The following is a 20,554-nucleotide window of genomic DNA, read 5'->3' as shown; positions in this document are numbered from 1 at the left end:
CGAAAACGCAAACCAAATTGCATTTTCCGCGGAAAACTGTACGCGTTGTGGGGTTTTCCATTATGCACGGTATGCGTGTAGGTTGGGGATACACCATATAATAGATTGGATGCAATTACAGTACTTCTTGTGAGCTGATATTATTGACAAAGCAAGGGGTATATTTTAGCATATGAAATACATGCTGGATAAGTATTATAAGTTGTATAATTTATTATTGTTATAAAATATTTGGCTTAGTATTAACAAGCGACCAAATGTTTTATTAATATTCTACACACTAGTAGGGAATTTAGACAAAAACTGCAAGTATGACGGGTATTTTCGAGCCGTTTCTATCTCACAGATACTCTTCAAATTTTCGTCAGTTCCTCGGGATTCTGGACTCGGGATTATCGCAGGGAAAAAATCGCATTTAAGTGGCAACAATTGTCAGGCAGATGCAGCAGCAACATCAGCATCAGCAGCATCAGCAGCAGCATCAACCCCCGGAGTTGAACCCGAAATCTGAACCCGTAACCCCTCGAGTCCCTCGCTCCCTCTCGCTCGCTCCTCTGGCAACCGCAACAATAGCAACATCAGCAGCAACAACAACAGCACTATTATGACAATGTGTGACTGCAATAGCAATGTCATTGCGCCCCCTCTCTGTCGCTCCCATTGTTCTGGCCAGCTCATTTTTCACATATTTTTCGCAAGTTGCAACTATTTTCGGAACGCGCCGGGTAGTTTCTGTGTAGTTTTAGCTATTGTCGCGATGCCAGGCGACAGCCACTCGAAACCTTTAATTGGATATATTTTTAATGATGTTTAGGCGAGACTATAGCTGACTATATGTATAGCCCAGAATCCGAATCCCAGATGGGGATTCCATTCTATCCCTCGACTGCCCACGCTCGCCGGCAATTATTTATGTAAATTCTGGGCGTTGCATTGACGTGATTTATGTCGCCTTTCTTTCACCGCCGGTTTTCCGAGGAGTCTACTGTAAAAACAATTAAGCGGCTAATTGACTGGAGGAGTACTCTATACTATACGTAAATATATATATATTATATATATAAACAAAAAAGGAACAAAGTGAGATTGAGTAGGGAAAACACTTTCCAGCAGACCAATTGACTTCGGTTGCTTCCTTTGTATGGCATTCTTAAAGTGTTTCCTAATGAAGCGCCGGAAGCGGCTGCTAAACAAATATTTTTAATTGAAATTTATATGGGGAAGTCAGTTTAAAGTACGCCTGAAGGTTGAGTACATAAGCTATACAAACTATTGAAAATAAGTACAGGAAAATACATTAAAGCTGTGTCTTTCATTCCTTTAAGCACAAGTTGTATATAGTATTAAATAAATTAAACATTTAAAACTGTTGTTTTTATATCGGTTATTACTATTTTGCCATTTTATACTTCATTATGTTCTGCATTATACTCCAATTAAACATCGTCACATACTCGAAAACATTGGTATATTTTGTTGTTCATGGGTTTCTAATGTATAGCAAATTTCCTCAAGGTAAATTGGCTTTTTTACATTTTCCTTAATTTTCTATTAAGTTATCAAGTGTAATTTTTACATAATCTATTTAGTTGTTTAGTTTTCCAACTGTTCCTGCTGATTTCTATTATCCTGCTGATTTGCCTAATGCATTAACGCTGTTAAATGGGCCCTGCACTTCGGCTGTTGCCCCAATGCCCTTCGCCGTGCGCAGAACCCTTTCACCTGCCCATTCAGGTGGCCCAACAGGTGTGTCCTTGTCGTAGGTACACATGCACTCGGTGCGAATGTAGTTGTTGGCCCGCCAGGACGTCAGTGGCTCCGATTGGCACTCTGTCATGCCGTCACTGTGAGCGCTTCAGTGCACATTAACACCCAAGTCAAGACATAATTTATAAGCAAATGCAGTTAAGTTTCCTCTGGAGGATCTCCGTTGCCGGCAATTGCGATAGAATCCGGCAAATGCCGCCAAACAAAAGGGTCCAAACGAGTGAGTGGAGAGCGGGGAGAGGAGAGCGGCGAGTGAGGAGAGAGAGAGAGTAATCGGAGAAAGTGGCAGCACGCTCTCGCTGGAAGGGAAGTCGTATAACAGTCGGGTATAACAGCCGATGCTGTGGGCCACATCCCCCAGAATATCCTCGCTGCTCGAACTGCCGTTCAGTTTGCGAGCGTTGGTCGTCAGCAGCGGACGTGCGTCGTGGCGAATGAATATACATATATATACGTACGTACATTTGGTGGAAAATCGAATTTCGCAGCGGAGCGTGCGGCGTGCGTTAAAGTCTCCGGCATTTCCCCCCTAAGTTTTTCTCAACTCAATTCAACTCAACTCAGCTTAGCTCGGCTCAGCTTAAGTTAGATCAGTGCAGTCCAAGCACAAATCGCAATCCACTTGAAACAATCTACGCAGACATGATAAGTACACGACTGCACTGGGCAAACATAATTAATTACGCGGCGCTGTGAAGTGCGTGCATGTGTTAAATACAAATAAAATAACAAAATACAGATATAAATAAAAATCATTATTAATTGCACTTTAAGCGTTTTTAAATACGCACCGAGTGCCGCTGTCTGTCAATCGGTGGGATTTTCCGCGGTTTCACTCCGTGTCGCGTACATAAACATCAACAGAACCCTGAACTCAAGTGAAGTGCAGTGCTGTGAGTGTGGCCAGCGTTTCGGTGGGTCGCTTGTTGTGCGCGCAATTTCCGGTTTCCGCTTCCGCCGGAGCTACTTCCGTGTCCGGTCGACTAGGCGCAACATTAATTTGCCAACGCCGAAAGAGTAATCACAGCCCAAACAAAAAAGTAAGCCCCGTTTTATTGGCCAAAAGATAAACAAGACAGAAAAGTGCTAAATTTCCGTCTAAGGTGCAGACTCAAGTGTACCGAATAAATTTGACAAATATTCAAATATTCTCGTTCTGCAAAGTGATAACCAATTAACAGGTTAGTTTGGCTTGCTTTCTTAGGTTAAGTTCGGTATATATTCATAGAAATGAATGAATGAATGTTTGTTTCGCACATGATTTCTGATCTCCCTGAGTGAGGATTATTTATATCGTGAAATACTTTTGGCGTTTAATTTCATGCCCAGCGCCCAAAAGTATGCAGCAAGCATATTTCAGGCGTGGCAGGTTGTTGGCACAAGAAGCAAAATGGGTGAAATGGGCGAAAAACAAAAGGAGAAAGAGAACGAAACGAAATGGAATGACAAAAGCTGTGTGCCAGTGTGTGTTTGTGTGTGCTTGTGTTTGTGTGTGCAAGACAAGCAATAAAATGGCGAGCGAGCGGCAAAGTTTTTGCGCGCCAAAAAGCGTGCAACAACGCGAGTGGCAGCTATGTTTATGTGCCACATAAAACTAGCGCGGCCATGTCGCATTGTTGGCTGAAGGGAGCAGAAGAAAAGTCGCCTACACTGAGAGAAAGTTTCGCGAATTCGCCAAAGTCCTTGGCACCTTCCCAACAGTTAAAGTGTTTAAATGTTCAATATTCTTCTGAAGACTTCATCTAAAAGATTTATAAGGAATGTTTCTTAGGCAGCAAATTGTAAGACAAGAGTTTCTTGCTGTGTAGCGCAGAGCAGGCCGTTTTATTTTATGAACTTTTATTGCGATATTTGCCTTTACTTCTGCTCCACTCCCGGTAAACAATAATCATAATAATCGCAATCACAGGGCAGAAGGCGGAAAGCAGAGACCAGAGAGCAGCAGAAATCAGAGGGCATGGCAAACAATGAGCCGCAGTCGCTGGCCTTTTTGTGCTGCCTGTTTTAGGCGCGTTTTCGCACGTGTTTGTTCGCACCTAGTCGGCCACTAACACTGGCACAATTGCACTCACACAAAAATACACACACACACACACATACAAATATACGTAGCCTCTCAAAAGAGGTCCTTTTGTTGTCGTCCTGTCGCACTAAATTGCGCACAATTGAAAGCATACTTTCTGGCGCCCGAGCATTTAGTGTGCACTTTTGAATGCCCTGCACTCCCCTCACTCCCTGCTCATCTCTGGGCCCCATTTATCGCACTTCTCGTCCTGCAGAATCCCCAAAGGACCTCTCTGCCGCTGCCGCTGGCCCTTTCACATTCTTTTTTGGCGCAGTGTCTAAAAGGTTTTTATTATTAAATATGGCAGAGGGTATTAAATATTTCCCGGCTGTCAAGGTTTCAGCTGCGAGATTACCCAAAGGAATTCTTGTTTTTGCGTTTATTTTTCAAAGACCTTTGCTCCAAGAATCCAGGGCACCAAGCCTTTAAATTCCCAAACAAGCGCAGGAATTAAATTTAAAGCTCGGTAATTGGCAAAGTTTCGCTTGCCAAAAATTCCTCATCTCCTGCTAATTGACCTCAATTCAGCTAATCGATAATGCCTGAGCTGCATTCTGGCCCTTTGTCTTGGGCCATAATTTCATTAGATTGGCCTCGTCTACCGAAACTGCTTTCTCTCTACGCATTCTTAATTAGATTAATGAAAAATAGGATTAGGCCCAGTTCAAGCCAAAGGAGAAGGGCCCCAACCGAGCAGCTTAAATCAATTGTGTGTATATACTTTCCCATTTTCCCGTACTCTTAAAGACGTTCGCTTTTGGGTTTTTCATTCTTCGTTTTTTTTTTTGGGCCACGGGGCAACCGCAGAAAGTCGCAAAGTCGTCGGCCTGGGTCCTCATTATGCGTCGCTTAGATGCCATTTGCCAGAAATGGCCTTCGAGAAAATAAAGAAAATTTCCATGCCGAAAGGAAAAAAACGAAAAAAAAACTTGACTGGACGTGACACACAACAAATTCACAGCTATTTTGCCAGCCACCCTCCGCATTTCGTATTTTCAAATTAATTCCAAGGAATTTTCTTGACTCCAGGGCAAGGTTTGGTTCCGTTTTGACATAATCTATTATAAGAGCTCATAATAATTTTTGTAAACTTTTTTTCTATTCTGTTCTGTTTCTTGGGGCGAGCATGCTTTTAATTGTGGGCGTGTCGAGACTTAATGAGATCGCTTCAAAACATAAAACAATTTCAATGTTCGCCGGGGGTGTGATTGCAAAGTGTAAAAATATTAATTAGCAGGGGCATGTGGAAAACAGGACCTCTGGTCTCCAGCAGCGAGATTTTTCGCAAATGTTTACCAATACGTCAGTCCAAATAAATCAGCGTGCCTTAGCCAAAAGTTACCTTCTAAAATCTCGTAGGTTTGCGGTTGTCCCAGGCACAAACGAACTCATAACTTGTGACAGTGAGTTATTATAGTATTTATGTGTATTCTTGTGTATGGTTAGTCATAAATTTCAGAAAACAAGAATCCGGTGAGCTGGGACTTCATGGCTGTTGGGTCTCCCGAATTCAAGAAGACGACTAAACTTTTAAATTTTAACAAAAGACAAACACTCACGTTTCCCATGAGATAAACAGCTTAATGTGCTTACACATGTATGTCTACATCAAAGATGAGAGATAATGTTGAAAGGCTTAAAAATTGTAAATGTGGAGTGTGTATTAACCATTTAAAAGCTTGATTGAAATATCCGTAATGTTTCGTTAAATACGGAAATTATGAACCTTTCCTATATGGTGTTTTGATTGTAGCTTACTGGCATGGTGCTTTAGAGACAAAGTTTATTACAAGTTTCAAAATATTTGTTTCATTAACTATATTTTATTTTACATACATATATAAAGTGTGGAGAACTCATGACTTCATAAAACGCAGCAGTTACATGTACACAAATATCCTTTAAGGATATTCTGTATAGCTGCATTTGCTTTGCTCTCATGCATATTCCGATTTCTCACCCTCCCCTCAGTAACACGTCCATAAATTTGAGCAATTTTTCTGAATTATTTTTTCTACATATTTTGAAATATTTGCGTTGCAATATTTTTCAATATTTTGCTAACGAAAACAAAGTCTATTGTTGGCATACTCTGGCAATTTCTGGCAATTTCGTTTGTTGAACTGCAGTTTAAACTCCCTGGCAGGCCATGGCCTTAATGCTTTTAGCTAAAATTTTGGCCAGTTCGGGTGCCAAAAAATGCAAATTTAGAATGCGTTGGCATGTCAAAAATCCACACAGGGTGCAGAAAATCGGGGGTGAAGAAAATCGATAAACGAGACATGAGAGCGTTAGTATCTGTGTGTGTGTGTGTGTGTGTGTGTGTGGGGTGTATTTGTGTGTGTGTGGGGTGTGGGGTAAGCTTTTAGTATCTTTTGCAATGCAACTGCCATACACGAAATTTGGCAAACTCACAAAGCGGCGAAGTGGGGTATGAAAAGAGATAGAGCCGAAGAGAGTAAAGAGCGATAAAAGAGAGCCAGCAACAAATAGCTTAATAGGAAATAGCATAAAAGCATACCACCCACCCCACCGCCCATGCAAAAAATAAAAAATCCCCCTCCCACCACCCACCATCCAAACACCCAGAGGAAAAAAGCAGAGAAAGGAAAATCTTTGCACGTATCGCACTCAAAAAATCAGTAAACGCATTGGCATCTCCTCCAAGACATTGTTATTGTTGCTGCCGTCTGCAAGGGTTGACTCACGGGTTAAAGGGGGTGGCGAATAGGGGGTGGCAGTAGGGGGTTAATGCTGAGGATGCTTCAGCTTATCGGATAGCGTTCGTAGCCCTCGTTGTCGCTGTCGTTGTCGTTGTCGTCCCCGAATATTTGGCATTAGTCAAATGCAAATTTTTATAGCTGCCTGTCTGTTTACTTGAAGCGCCGATAAGCTCGCGCATAAGCATATATACCAAATGGATTCGGGATGTGCCGAGATGCTGGTGCTGCTGGGCATGGAAATGGAAATGGGAACGGGAACGGGAACGGGATCAGGAGTGAGTAAGGAGTAAGGATAAGGTTGGGTGTATGGACGCCTGGTCTTATGGCAAGCTGACTGACTCTGCGCCCCGAAAGGAAGTCACTAAAAATTCCTTGAATTTCCAATAACATCAAGCGGGCAAATATGCTTGGCAAAGAGTTTAATCCCCAACTAACTCCGTCTTTTTGGGCAACTGCAGAACTTGTCAGCAAATGTCTAGTAATTTTGTCATCTACTTTTGTGATAAACAGCTAATTCATTTTAATTTTGCACTTTAATGCCTGATAATAAAGCGTTACTAGATTTGAGGATGTGAAAGCTCATATGTAATTTAATATTCTGCAAATGTGCTAGAAACAAATTAATAAACTACCTTATATAAATACTGCTGTCGCAAATTGAATATAAATTCACCTGTTTTCATTTACGCTAGTTGCTAGTTGGCCCAAATTGGCTTAAAATATAGTTCTTTTACGCTCAAAAGGATTTCAAATAAGCTTATAAATATAATCGGAAATTAAAAATTGCATTAGAGGCTTGCACAAATACAATAAATTATCATCAAAGCATATTCAATTTAGTTAAAAAATGGATTGTGGTACAAGAGCATTATTCATTTGAAATATTTTTCGCATATTAATTTTGAATTCTTTTTAGTTTATTTACCTTAACCCAAATAGATTTGCGAATCGGGAACACCGCCTGCAAATTAATATTTTTAAAGCTCGCACTTTAATAAGCGAGCGGCGGGCACAACATTACCGCCCAACGGAAGCACTTTCTCGCCCCCAACCCACACAAGCGCACTCAGCTACACACACACACACACACACACACACACACTCGCAAGCAGCCGCGTATCTGTGCTCGTTGCGCCTGGAAGTAGGCAATAAGCAGCGTGTTTATGTGTGTGATACAAACATTTTAGCGTATTTTTATTACACATACACGTCGCAGGCTGCGCGGGCGCGTGTGTGTGTGTGTCGACAAGCTCATTGCTGAATTTATGAAAATTCTGTAAGCGTGGGTTGGGTTGGATGAAAAAACATTAGCACCCAATAGAGTTTAATGCGTGCGTGTCAGACCTTCAGTCGCTGCCTTTTGGGTTCCCCAGCGGATGTATATCCTGTCTGCCGGGAGAGTCCCAGCTGCGGGTTCTTTGGGTCCATGGAAACCCCCTACGCCCCACCACCACCGTACCGCCACCGCCACAGCCACAGCCACCGAAAGAGCCACCCACTTTTGGCCCCAATGCCACTGCCAATGCCAATTTGCGGCTTAACATCTTTGAATTATTGAGGCGCGCGGCGAGGTCACAGCCTCCGGTTCGAGACTTCTCCTTTCCACTAACGAGCGCGCTTGGCTGTGGGCTTTGGGCTTTTGGCCAAATTAAAATTTTATCAAAATGAAATTTGCGGCTTTCGCGTATTTAGTTTAGTTTGTAAATTTCCAAAGTGATTTCGCTGCCGCTGTTTCCTGGTTGCGAGCGGATGTTTCCCTGCGCTGAGAGCTTCAGAGGTGGGCAGTGGTTTTTGATAAATATTTCATACATTTTGCGGTTGATGTTTTGGACCCCAGAGGACCGGCGACTTGCGAAGTGAAATATGATGGGCGTAGTTTGATTAATTTCCACTCATCTGTCTTTATCAAATCGCTGTTCGCTGATATTACGATTTAAAAATCTCTTCAGCAACGTCAGATTTTATTTATCTTGATAAGAACTATGGTATCATTGTTTATGTTGAAGAAATCGCGGTTGCACGTTTGTGATTTGATTTGATTTGATTTATTTTGATAAGAATTCTGTATAAACGTTTTTGCAAGTTTGTGTAAGATACTTGCATGTTATAAATAGAAAACAATATAAATCTTAAATCTTCGTAAGAAAATCTCTTGTTCAGCAAAAGATATGTATTATTACTTTAAGATATCCTAATTGCATGTTAAGCACACTGACCAACATAAATCCCTGCATGTGGAGTCAGTATTATTGCGGTACGAGCCATAACCATTAATAAAATCAATTTGTTTTTTTTGGGAACCAACGCAGTCGCGGAGGAATCTTTTTAAGCTGCGAGTTTCTTACGGGAGGGAAGCGGTGGGGAATATAAGAGCTTCAGTGACATATTTTCTTATAATCTGCACTTTTATTGTCTCATCTCCCTTTGACCTTTCCAGCATTCTTACGCCAAGCTATCTGCCTCTCCCGTTTTTGCCTCCATTTTCCCATCTTCCCATCTTCCGGCTTTTGTGTTTACATTACACTTTAACTAAGCCGTCGAAAATTATGCAATAAACTTTACTTTTACGTGTCCCCACAGCCACTTGAACTACGTCCGTCTCTTTCTCCTTGCCGCCACCCATCTCTTTCGCGTCAGTTCTCTCTCTCTCTCCGCTCCTACACTTATTTATTTACTTGGCTGTTTTGTCCTGCTGCTTTTTTCTACGCTTTCGCCGCACTTATCCTTGCGATTTCTGATGTTCGCGCATTGTAGCTCGTTAGTTGGGTGGTGCTGGGTGGTGCAGGGTGGTGCTGGTGGGTGCCTGGTGGGTGAAGTGGTTGGGGGTGGGGGCGGGAGCGTTGCAAATCTTATTTGATGATGCCACGGCAAATACTTTAATTTATGCAGTAATCCTATTACAATAACAGCGGCGGTGGCACCAACAACAACAGCGGAATGTACAATGAGAAGGACAAAGGACGAAGGACGAAATCGCAGGGGATGTTGGCAATAAAAACAGTGAGAGCAACAACAACAATGCATTTATTTCGGTCTTGTTGTTAAGCGATTTTGCTGCTTTTCTTTTCATTTCTTTTCTTTCCGTTTTTTTTGTTGTTGGTTGATTCCTTTCTATTTTATTTTGTTTTCATTTCGTGGGACAGAAAAATCAGGCGAACCTATATCCTTGGGTGCCTACTTTTCCGCCTCCTTTCGCATCGATGTGACTCATTTGCATTTTCCATCCAGCTCCTTTTGCCGTCTTAGCGGCAATTCAATTTATTTTAATTTCTACTCTTAACACAAAAAATTACCAATTCAATTTTATGACTTTATTCTTCTCCCCAGCCACGTGGCGCATTTCTCAGAACCATGAGAACTGGGAAAACCCGATGAAAAGCGGGGAAAAGCAGGGAAATGCGGGGAAATGCGGGGAAAAGCGATGGGGAAAACGCAGAGATAGATCTGCACTTTCCTGACACCGAATCGAAATGAAATCTGCTAGAAGAGAAAGGGACAATGGGAGCGAAAAACGTGCGACAGTTTTCCCCTTGGCTATTTATATAGATGACTATATCTTCCAACTTGTTTTCGCATTTTTGCACTGCCTTAGTTTTGCATATGCAAACAGCTTAGGCTGCGTGGAGGGAACTCTTGTTTTGGAATATGCAAATGAGTTTATAAATACTCGCACATTTCGCAAAGACTTCAGCGAATCCCTAGAGTGATGGCCCCTTTCCGAGCCGATTTAAATATAAATAGTGAGAAGTGTTAATGGATGGCACTGGCTAATCGGTTAATTCTATGGTGGAGAGCTATGTAAATTTGTTACGGAGACTAAAGCTTATTCCCTTAATATACCCACTACCATGATTGCCTCAAAATCCCAAGAAACAATTGGATACATGATGTCCTTTTCGCTTGCTGGAAAATCTCGATACCGCAATAAATTGTAAACTCATTTGGCAACCCGGTTTCATGGCCTTGGCCATTCGGCCATTCGATTTCAGCCAATTTCGAACGCATGTCGCCAACTAACTAAATTTCATTGGCTTAGCGTTAGTTTTGCCCTTCTTTTTTTGTATTTTTTTTCTAGCTGTCTGCTTTTGCCGTAAAAAGCAGATTGAGCCAGAGCCTTGCCGTTTGCCACAGATTTTGTGTCGCATAAAATTCTCAATCGACGAAAGCGGGGGCTGTATCTTCAGCTGTCACTATATCTGTATCCATAGCCAGCCATTTAACGTTGAGATAAAATTTACATTTTAACCGAAGCCAGCTCAAAGGCAGGTGGACAAGGGGGAAGGGGCAGGATCATTTAGAGACCAAGCTGAAATTGGTTTTCGCTATTCGCAAACTCATGGCATTCACTCTTGGCCAGGGTATGTGGCTCTTCTGGGTTAAGTTGGTTGCCTAGCATCAAACTAAATGCGTATCTTAAAGATTTGTATTCAATCAATTTCCTTTTTACATCATTTGTAAAGTTGTCTTAAAGAATTAAATATAGCATACTCAAAGATACTTTTATGAGTTGTTTTTTAACCATAAAAAGGGTATTCGCGCCGGCGACTAGATAAATCAGCTTGTTTAGTTTGTTTTTCGGGTGGTTGGCAGCATTTTCTTTGGCTTTCCCTCGCCTTTTGTGGGACAAAAGTGAGCGTCTGGACCGTGTGGCTGCGTTTTGCTGTATTTTGCTGTGTTTTGTTTGTGTTTTGCTCCCTGACCGCCTTTGGGCATATTCAATTTTCTTTATTATACATATTTCTCTTGTTGTTTTGGCCTTTTTCACCGCCCCCAAATCTGCGGGTTGGGGGCGATACTCCAGGCGAGCTTTCAATTTTTATGACTTCTGGTTCATTTTTACTGCGTTGGCGGTCCCAGTGTCTCGTGTTACCCCGATAAACGCTGCAAGTTTCCCGGCCATTTGGCCCTTTCCACTGGATTTTCCCCAGAGCTCTTTTGATGCTGTTTTATGCCGCGCCATGCGTTTTTTGTTGCATCTTCAATGAAATGTTTATTGCTCTCTTCTTTTATTCGAAGCCCCCAACTCCTATTGATTGAATGAAGAGGTCCTTTAGGATTCGTTTCCCTTTCCCGCAACTCTGCTGTTTATTGTTGATGTCGTACCCAATGTTGCGACGTGTTCTTGTGTGAAGGAGCCGCGTTTAGGCCAAGTCTGATAACCGAGAGTACAGGTGAACTGGGTGTCTATTCAGGTTTCATATTTATGTCGCTGATTGACTGTTGTGACTCTTCCCTGGCTGTGCTCCTTAAGTTCAGTCAGCAGTCTTTATGGGAAACTTATTGGCCCATTGGTTACCATTTTGTTTGCAGAAAACAATTTTCCCCTTTAAAAAGAACTATATATTTTCTTTTTCTTTTTCTACATATTTTTTTTCCTGAAGGCTTGGTGATTCATTTGTTTTTAATTTTATGCAAACTCACAAAAGAATTACGACTCGTTGTTTGCTTGGGATTTTCTAATTTGCCAAAGTGTATTTCTTCGACTTCAATCCGACTGGTTATTTATTTTTGAATTTGTGTGCATATTGTTTTTAAACATTTCTGTTTTTCCCTTGGCACTTCTCTTGGGAAAATGCAAATTGTAAATAAAGCACTAAACCGTATTTTGCACTTGCCACATTGTTTTTGGCCAAACGAGGATTACACTTATGGTCCTTACTTAAATTCAGCACTCGCATTATTTTAGCCATATAGCTTTTTTGAATAATACATACACATATAAGAAGAAAATAGGAATTTCATAATAGGCGTTCTACTTTCATATATAAAAATTTAAAAGTATTTATCTCCATTCAAAACATGTGGACTTAATATTATTTTTTAATTGCACTATGCAAGTAGTCAAGCTGGCAAGTAGAGTACAACTTTTTTTTTTTATAAAATTGAGCACTCATGAACTTGTGTGGAGCACTGTGGGTTTATTGAAATAAGAAAGATATTTTGCTTTGTTTTGCACTTTGGGACAACACTTCGCATGAGTATCGGCCATCTCCTCTCATCTCAGCCTGAAATTGCACTTTATCTGATGTTGAATGAAAACAGTGCTTTAATATTTGTTTTAATTAAATTCGAATTTTCTCAAGCGAAAAGCCAAGCTGGAACGAGAATAAATAAAAAAGGGAAAACAACTACGGCTACGGCTAGATCTTGCCGAAAGCTAACGATGCCAGAGTGGTCTCCATGGTAAAAACCCACTTAATCCAATTTAAGAATGCAACCACTTGAGTGCATACAAAACTCAGACACAGAAACTATACTCGTATGCACATGCAACTATATGGCCGTGCTGCTGCTTAAACTCACTATTTTCTGGATTAAAGTATGCAAAGTTTATCCCCTCTTGCGGTTTCTTCGTATCACTGCTAAGCCGTTGGATCCCCAGCCATTGCCTATTTGTTCAACGGAAAAAAGAAATGGGAAATGCAATGGAAAAACATGCCGAAAAATTACTCTGGTAAAATATTAGCAGCCAGTGAAAATAGGGCCGTTTATTTTGCGTGCGTAGGTGGAGGCATTCTCGCATTTTCCACTCATAAATTAGGGGCAATTTCTTTCCGGATTTTATATTCTTTTTGCATCCCGTTCAGCCCTGAGTCCTCAGCCCAGATAATGTGTATATTTTTTGCATGTAAGCAGCCAGCCACCCAACCACCCACCGAAAGTCTTATCAGCAAGGGATGTCGGGCACACCCGCTGTTTCCATGGTTCCATGGTTCCATGGTCCTCTGGTTCCATTGTTTGGGACGGGATCTGTGGGCTAAAATTTATATATTAGGTCATTAGGTTTGTAATAATTTGTTGGGGCCACATGTAAAATGGGTCCACTAGTTGTTGCTTATTGGCATCATTGTTATCCCAGCTTAATGGGCCAATTGGGCCAGTGGGTGTATGTGTGTGTGTGTGAGTGTGAGTGTGCATTTGTATGTGTTTCTCCCCAGCGACCTATTAGGATGAAATTTCGTTTTAATTAAGTTCCGCCTGCCCCACTCCACAAATTGGGCATACTGCATTTTTAATGCCCGATTCGGCTCAATTAGCAATGTGGCCCGAAACAAAACTATGCATCTGCACAACTTGGCCCATGCATTTTTGATAGGCGCCGAGCCCAGCTAGCTAGTTAGCTAAACAATTTTCCAATTAAATCATTCCTGGGCGCCGGAAAGTATGCCCAACTATTTTGCGCCAAACATTCGATAGTCCTTCGACGCTCCTTCCGCCGCAGAGCAGAAACTACACTTAATTAAGTTTGTTGCGCCAACTGGAATTGGGGGAAATTGAATTTTCAACTTTGACTCCGATTTTTGTTACTCGCTTTTTGGTCTCATTTCAGTAGGCACTGCTCCTAGTTTTTGGTTATGGTTCTGGTTAATTCGCATGCTAATTCCCACCGAAAGTGGGCAATTAAATTGGGCCAACTGATGTCCATGTCCCGCTTCTCTTTATCCGGATTCAGGTCTGCTTCTGTTTTCTGCTGCTCTCAGCACAAAATTTGTGCCAAGCGGAAATGTCTCAGTTTCGGTGCGTAATTTTCCAGCATACACATACGCACACACACTCACAAACACACACACACACACACACTCGCATATACAGCGGCAGGACGGTCCGCTGTCTAGTATCTGTGTGAAAGTCTCTTCCTTTTGCTATTTACGTTCACATGTCCGTGAGCACATGACCTCCATATAAAATAAATTACTTTAGTTATCTAAATGACGTGCATGTGTGGGTATGCGAGTGAGTGTGTGTGTGTGTGTGCTTGCGCACGCGTCTGTCTGTGTGCAGCAACGCCCTCTATTTCGCTTTCTTCCCCCCTCTCCGCTCGTCCCACGCTTTATTCGTGGGTTCTTAATTTTTTCTCCTGGCACAATCGCTGGCTATACTCTACACATCGCAGCATTTCAGCTATGGCACCAAGGTTTCATATGCTGCAAAAGCTTACCTATGAAGCTGTTTAAAACTATGCAATAATCTATTACGATTGCAAAGGTTTAATACTTTAAGACTGCATACTTTTAGGTTGCTTTTGTGGGTTTTTTGGTATCTCCACTTATATTGTAGAAGAAACCAATACTCTTCTTTCATTTTGAACCTACAGAAATAGTTTTAAATGTGGAATTAAATAATTTCTGTTATAATTCCCTTGAACTTTACCATCCAGCCTGCCAAAGAGCATCCCACAGTTCCCAATTGTAACCGAATCCTTGGTATTTCTTGGGCTCTCGTTCGTCCTTCGCTGTGCTGGTCGTCTTTTTGCTTTTAGCCAAACAAATGATAACAATAAATTACACTCTCGAGATTTGGACGAGCTTAAGTATGAAGTGCAGCCAGTCGATGTCGATGCGCTGGTCCAAAATAATGAAGGCAACATGACCGGGTGCTCGGTGGGCGGTGGGCGGTGTGGAAGGAGACGCAAGGACGAGATGGGTTTGGTGGGTGGGGAGGCGTATGGGAGGAGTGGCTGATTCGGGTTTCCTTAGATGCCACATCAAGTGGCAAACGCACTTGGGGGATTTTTTTCCTTTTCGCTTCCTTAGACATCGTTCTTTCTTTTTTTTTTTTTTGGGGCAGCAAAAATAAATGTTCTAATTTAGCGACTCAATTTGTGTAGTAAATTTATCAAAGGCGGCCAGCCATTGTGTGAGTGCTTGTGATAAGGCCACGCCCACTCCTGGCCATATTCTCACACATAGACAGTCGTCGTCGTGTTACATTTCAGTTGCCATTTATAAACACGGCTGTCGTTTACCTGCTCTCTCTTTGAGTGTGTGTGTGCTATTTGTATATTAATTTTTGGTCTGCTGCGGTCAGCAGGTGATAAATCTACTCAGGTGATAATAAGTGCCATTGGCAGCGATTTGTTTAGTTTTTATTGCATACACCAGGGCATATGGGCGTTGGGGCGTTTGGGCGTGGCCAGGAGTCGTTTGCGCCGGCCACTTAAGTGCGAAAGCCATAAAGAAAGGCTGATTAAATGGGTCCTGCGATGATGATGAGGAGCGAGTCGTGGGAAAGTGGGAAACAATACGGGGATCGCATAAAACGAAACTTACGAGCATATCTCCAATCTTATGGTCGAGCGCGGAAAACTGTTAACCCATTTAAGAGTCAGCTGAGAGCAGTTGGAAAAGTTTCAAGAAACAGGCGAAACTGCGAAAGCCTGCGCCATAAAGAAGGCTTTAAAATATCCGCACTAAATGCGGCTAAAATCAACAGCAGCTCAAGAGTTTGCTGGAAAACTTTTCAACCAATATGAATGCCTCATATAATAAAATAAAAACATAAATATAAGCTGCTAAACGCGAAAATGAGGTGCCCAGCTACTGGAAACGCGCTCAACAAGTGCACTTTGCGCTGCTGAGCGCCTATTTGGTCGACTTTAAACATTTTTATGGAATTTTTACGGTCATAAAAAAGCGAAACATGAAACACCAAACACCATCCCCCAACCGACTGGCCTCAATAAAAGTTTTGTTTTGTGCGTTAATATTATAAGGACATTGCGACCCGGCCACTTGATGTGCTCAAGATGTGCTTCATTATGCGGATGGCTTTTGACCAGAACTAAACGGAACTTGGTCAGGATAATCCAAAGGTGCCTCGCATTTGCACTGCTTTCTATATTTTTAATGATACTCATTACGATCTAGGGAATAGAGCTGTCTAAAAGAATGCACCACTGATATTGTTATCACCCAGCCATCATGTATACCAACTGAAAGATGTCTTTGATGAAATGCCTTTAAATTCCTTGGCCTAATTTTAAAGCTCTCCTTTAAGACCTCCGTGCACAGAGGCTACACCATGTGTGGCAATCTATAAAGTGGAAATGAACTCCCCGCACATTCGCTGATACGCGAGTCGAATTTTCCTGTTTCACACACTATTAGGAATGCCCCAAAGTGCCATAATTTTTTATCCGCTGCCACTGATTTGCGCAGCGGCTCGTAAACTTGGCCGAGCTAATAAACTCCTGCAGGGAACCCGACTATCTGGGTCAGCCCAGGGATATATAGTGCTATATAGACACGGAGGAACTACTATATAGAGATGGTGAGTTTCGGTTTTTGGCTTCTTTAGTGGCGCCCAGTTTCCTGGCTCATTGTTCGCGCATATCAATGGGCAATGGGAAAAGCGAAACGAAAACGAAAACGAAACGAAACGAGACGAAACGTAACGAAAACGCATTTTCGACTCATTGTTTCTGCTTGCCTTCCTCTCGATTTTTCCGCCGTGGATAAAATATTATTTTTATTTGCTCGGCTGAGCACATCTGCAGCATCAGCGGTCGTCGAAAGGAGGAAACTGCTGACTTCACCTTGATGCATGCGCTTTTCATTGCAACCCACACACACATGAAATGCACCCTTTACTTACCAGCTCTTTTTATACGTTTTCCCTTTTGGCAACGTTGGCAAAACATTTTCCCCACCGCGCCCGAAATCAATATGCTTTCGACGCCAGTTCTTGGCAAGTTAGCAAACTGCCACAGTTGCAGCTCTATCACAGCCATCGCCTCACCACCCATTGCCACCCACTGCCACCCCCTGCCAGCCATTGCCACCCAGCTTTTCCGACCTACTTGCTGCTGAAGCGAATTTTCTTGTCATATTTTCAATTTGTGTCGCCTCGCATTGGTACAGAGGGAAAACGGTTGTAGGTGTCGGGATTCTCGGCTGCTTTATGGCCCCGGTTGACAATTGCAATAAAAATGTTGCCAGGGATTATAACAAGCGTATAATGTCATGCCACGCCCCCCATTTTTCTCCATTTTCCTCAATTTTCCATGCCACCCCCGTCGAGGTCAGTGGGCAAGTGCAGCATCGAGTTTCACCTGCTTTTCCTTTCGACACTCGCTCTGTTTCGGCTTTTCTTTCCCGCTTTGCCATGTCATGTGCAAAATGTCAATTGTGCTTAAGGGCAAAGGTATTTGATTTCAGTTTTAGTGTTTGTGGAGGACTTGAATCTCTGTCTCTCGCTCGCTCCTCTCCCCGTCTCTCTCTCTCTCTCTCGTTCTTTCTCTTTCGGACATTGTCAAGCGTTGATGCATGAGATTTGCGGAACCATTTTTGCTGGCTTGGCGCAAGCACGAAAAGTATCTTATGGATGCCAGATGAGGGGCTGAGTTTCGGATTAACATTTCTGTTTATCCAGAGCAAATTGTGTATTTTTAGAGAATGTTTGAGCTACAAAAAGCAAACATGTCTTCCTTAAGAGAGGATACTCTGGCGAGGCTTTATTATTAATTAAACAAATGGGGCTCATATATCAAATTAGCTAATGAGGTTTGAGCAGAGATGTAAGGCTAAAAATCTGTTGATAAAAGTGCACACATTTCTAAAGTCCCTATGTTCTGTACCTCTTAATAATTACTGCACTTTTATTATGCAACATTTATTTAAAAACAAATGAAGTGAAATCAAAATAATTATATGCCCTCTTGGTATAATAAAAAACTGCAATATTCTTTGAGGAACAAATAAAAGCTTTATCTGCTTTAAATATGTTATATCTTATGTACTTTTTGCACATGGTTAATTGTGTAAGCAATTGGTTTCCAAAAGGAATTTTCCCTAACATTAATTACTTTTGTTTCTTGAAAATACAAGCAGCATTTATAATAAAGATTCCATACCAAACTCAACTGGCGGATAATAAACAGCTCATAGCTAAATGAACTTTTTTGTTTTGCAGCTGGCAGCCAAATGAGGGAAAATTCCAAGAGCTTTTCGTTTAGGCCAAATGAAGGCCGCTTGTGTGCCGGCAATGAACAGCGACGAAATGCGGAAAAAAATTAACAAGCCACGCACAAAATTAGAAACGTGCGTGGAACACTGACCGCAGGGGGTGGGTGGGGTGCTGCGAAGGGGTTGGGTGTGCGAAAAGTGGGTGGTTGGGTGCTGGCACAGAGCGACAGACAAACAGAGAGACCGAGAGACAGACAGACAACTAAGCGCCATGTTTAGCCCGGCCAATACAATTACGCTGGCCATAACCCTTTCGGCGTGTAATACGCACGTAGTGACCAACCAACCACCCGCCCCAAGCCCAGCACCCCCCCGCCACCATGGCCACCACTGCCAACGGCGGTCACACTCACATACACACACAATACGTGGTCAAATAAATTGACGCCAGCGACGACGCACCACAAAATTCAATTACACGTACAACTCGTGTATTGCAGTCCCTGTTTTCCCTTTTTTTTTTTTGTTTTTTTTTTGCGCTACTCCGTCGAATATTGAGTCCGGCATTTGACGCCACCAATCCGGATGCGGGCTCATGAGTTTGATTTTGATTTTTTCCCATTTATTGGACGTGGAGCCCCAATCGCAGCCAGGCCAAAACTCTCAAGTTGGGCTTGCAACTTCAAGTTGAAGGGCTTAACCCAACTTAACCCTCGGCTGGACCACCGTGGGCGCATTGACCCCGGTAATGGGATTATGGCCCAAGCAGTTTTAGCCAACTGTTTCTCCGGTTGTATGCTGCGCGTGTGTGTGTGAGTGTTTGTATTTTCTATTTGGGCTTTGTTTGGCCAGCAGTGGGCAAATCCAGTTATTAATATTTTATGCGTTTCTTTCTATTGCCGTTCGCAATCCCTTCAAACGCCGTCCGCTCAGCTGGGCTTATGGTCGGTATGGTGTAGTGTGTAGTGTGTAGTGAGTGGTGTGTAGTGTGTAGTGTGTAGTGTGCAGTTGTTGCTGGCCAGCCGATAAAAAGGGTTTCGGTTGGGCTTACAGCCCACACTCAGACCCAGCTAACAAACTCATGGGAAAACGCTTATGGAATCAGTGCATGCGCTTCAATTGCCCTCGACTCCATTATCCAGTTAGACACACACACTCAATTTCCAAACCGACTAGTCCGCTGGCCTTGGGGGCTAACGAGTTATAAATATATATTTTTTATTTCCCCCTCCCCCGTTTTGTTTTGTTCTGCCTTAGATATTTAGTCGGAACTCTGCGGCGAAAACAATGTGCGAAAATGGGTTTAATATTTGGAAACAGGATTTACGCATTTCCGTTGCTAGCACTTGAAACAGTGCAAAATATATGTAATTGCTACTTAATAAAGTTGCCAAAATAAACTACTGTTGCTGATAGTTTGTAGAGATAATAAAATTGGCTGCACAACATTTGATTTTTTCATGCCAACTTGCTCTCAATTTATTACATCTATTTTCGTTAAATATTGTTTTTGTACTTTGAAAATTAAAAGTTCAACATTTGACGTGCCCTATTCGCTTTGAAAATGAATCGATTACAAAGAGACGAGTGTCAGGACCCGAAACTATTTCCATCTAAATATTTATTTTCGTCGAACAAACACAAACTTATTTGCCGAACCAATTTTATTCCGCCAACTGTGTGTTGCAATGGGACCAACGAACTCAAAATTAATGCTGTTTGGATATTTACTTTACATTTAAGGGGCATTTAAATGTTGGCCGGGCTTAAGTAAATTTACAGTCCGTAAGGGAGTGGCAAACACTGGCAAACACTGAGCTGCATAAGTCTGTGGACGCCCCCGGGCGTGTCATAAAACGCAGTTGTAAAAAATATTTCATTTCCTGCCAAATGAAAATCTCTGGCACAGATGCCATTTTCCCGGGGCAACAATTCAATTTCACATTTTGCCAAGTACGCAACGAAATACGAAATATTTTAATTGGAAAAACTACAATTGGTTATCTAAATAAATGTGCCACAGAGCCATAAAGTGTGCCACACGAAATTGTATATGCCTCAACAACAAAGGACAATGATGGACAATTTATGTGAGTTTCATTCGCTTTTTCCAATTTTATAGACGGCAATCAAAGGCAAATTAAACGAATCCAAGTGGGGGTGGCCCAAAGCCAAACAATCGCCAAGGGAAAATTGCCGACCGCCCTGCGTTTGCGCCACTCGCAAAGCAATTTAAATAGGAAACCAATTAAATTTAAACACAAAACACAAAACACAAAAAAAGGTAAACAATAGCGCACTGACCAGAACTTTTA

At 42.1% G+C, this 20,554-nt stretch overlaps 1 protein-coding gene across 1 annotated transcript in view; it reads left to right on the top strand.

The window, feature by feature from the left end:
• Nucleotides 1–2,172: 2,172 nt before the first annotated feature.
• LOC120444378 overlaps nucleotides 2,173–20,554 on the top strand; it is a 120,377-nt gene continuing 101,995 nt past the window's right edge. Inside the window, exon 1 of the mRNA XM_039623984.1 lies at nucleotides 2,173–2,948. The gene's annotated coding sequence lies outside the window, so the exon portion shown is untranslated. The remainder of the gene's footprint in view (nucleotides 2,949–20,554) is intronic.

The sequence above is a fragment of the Drosophila santomea genome, chromosome 2R, assembly GCF_016746245.2.
Source record: "Drosophila santomea strain STO CAGO 1482 chromosome 2R, Prin_Dsan_1.1, whole genome shotgun sequence".
Classification (NCBI taxonomy): domain Eukaryota; kingdom Metazoa; phylum Arthropoda; class Insecta; order Diptera; family Drosophilidae; genus Drosophila; species Drosophila santomea.
This window is presented reverse-complemented; position numbering and strand designations above follow the sequence as displayed.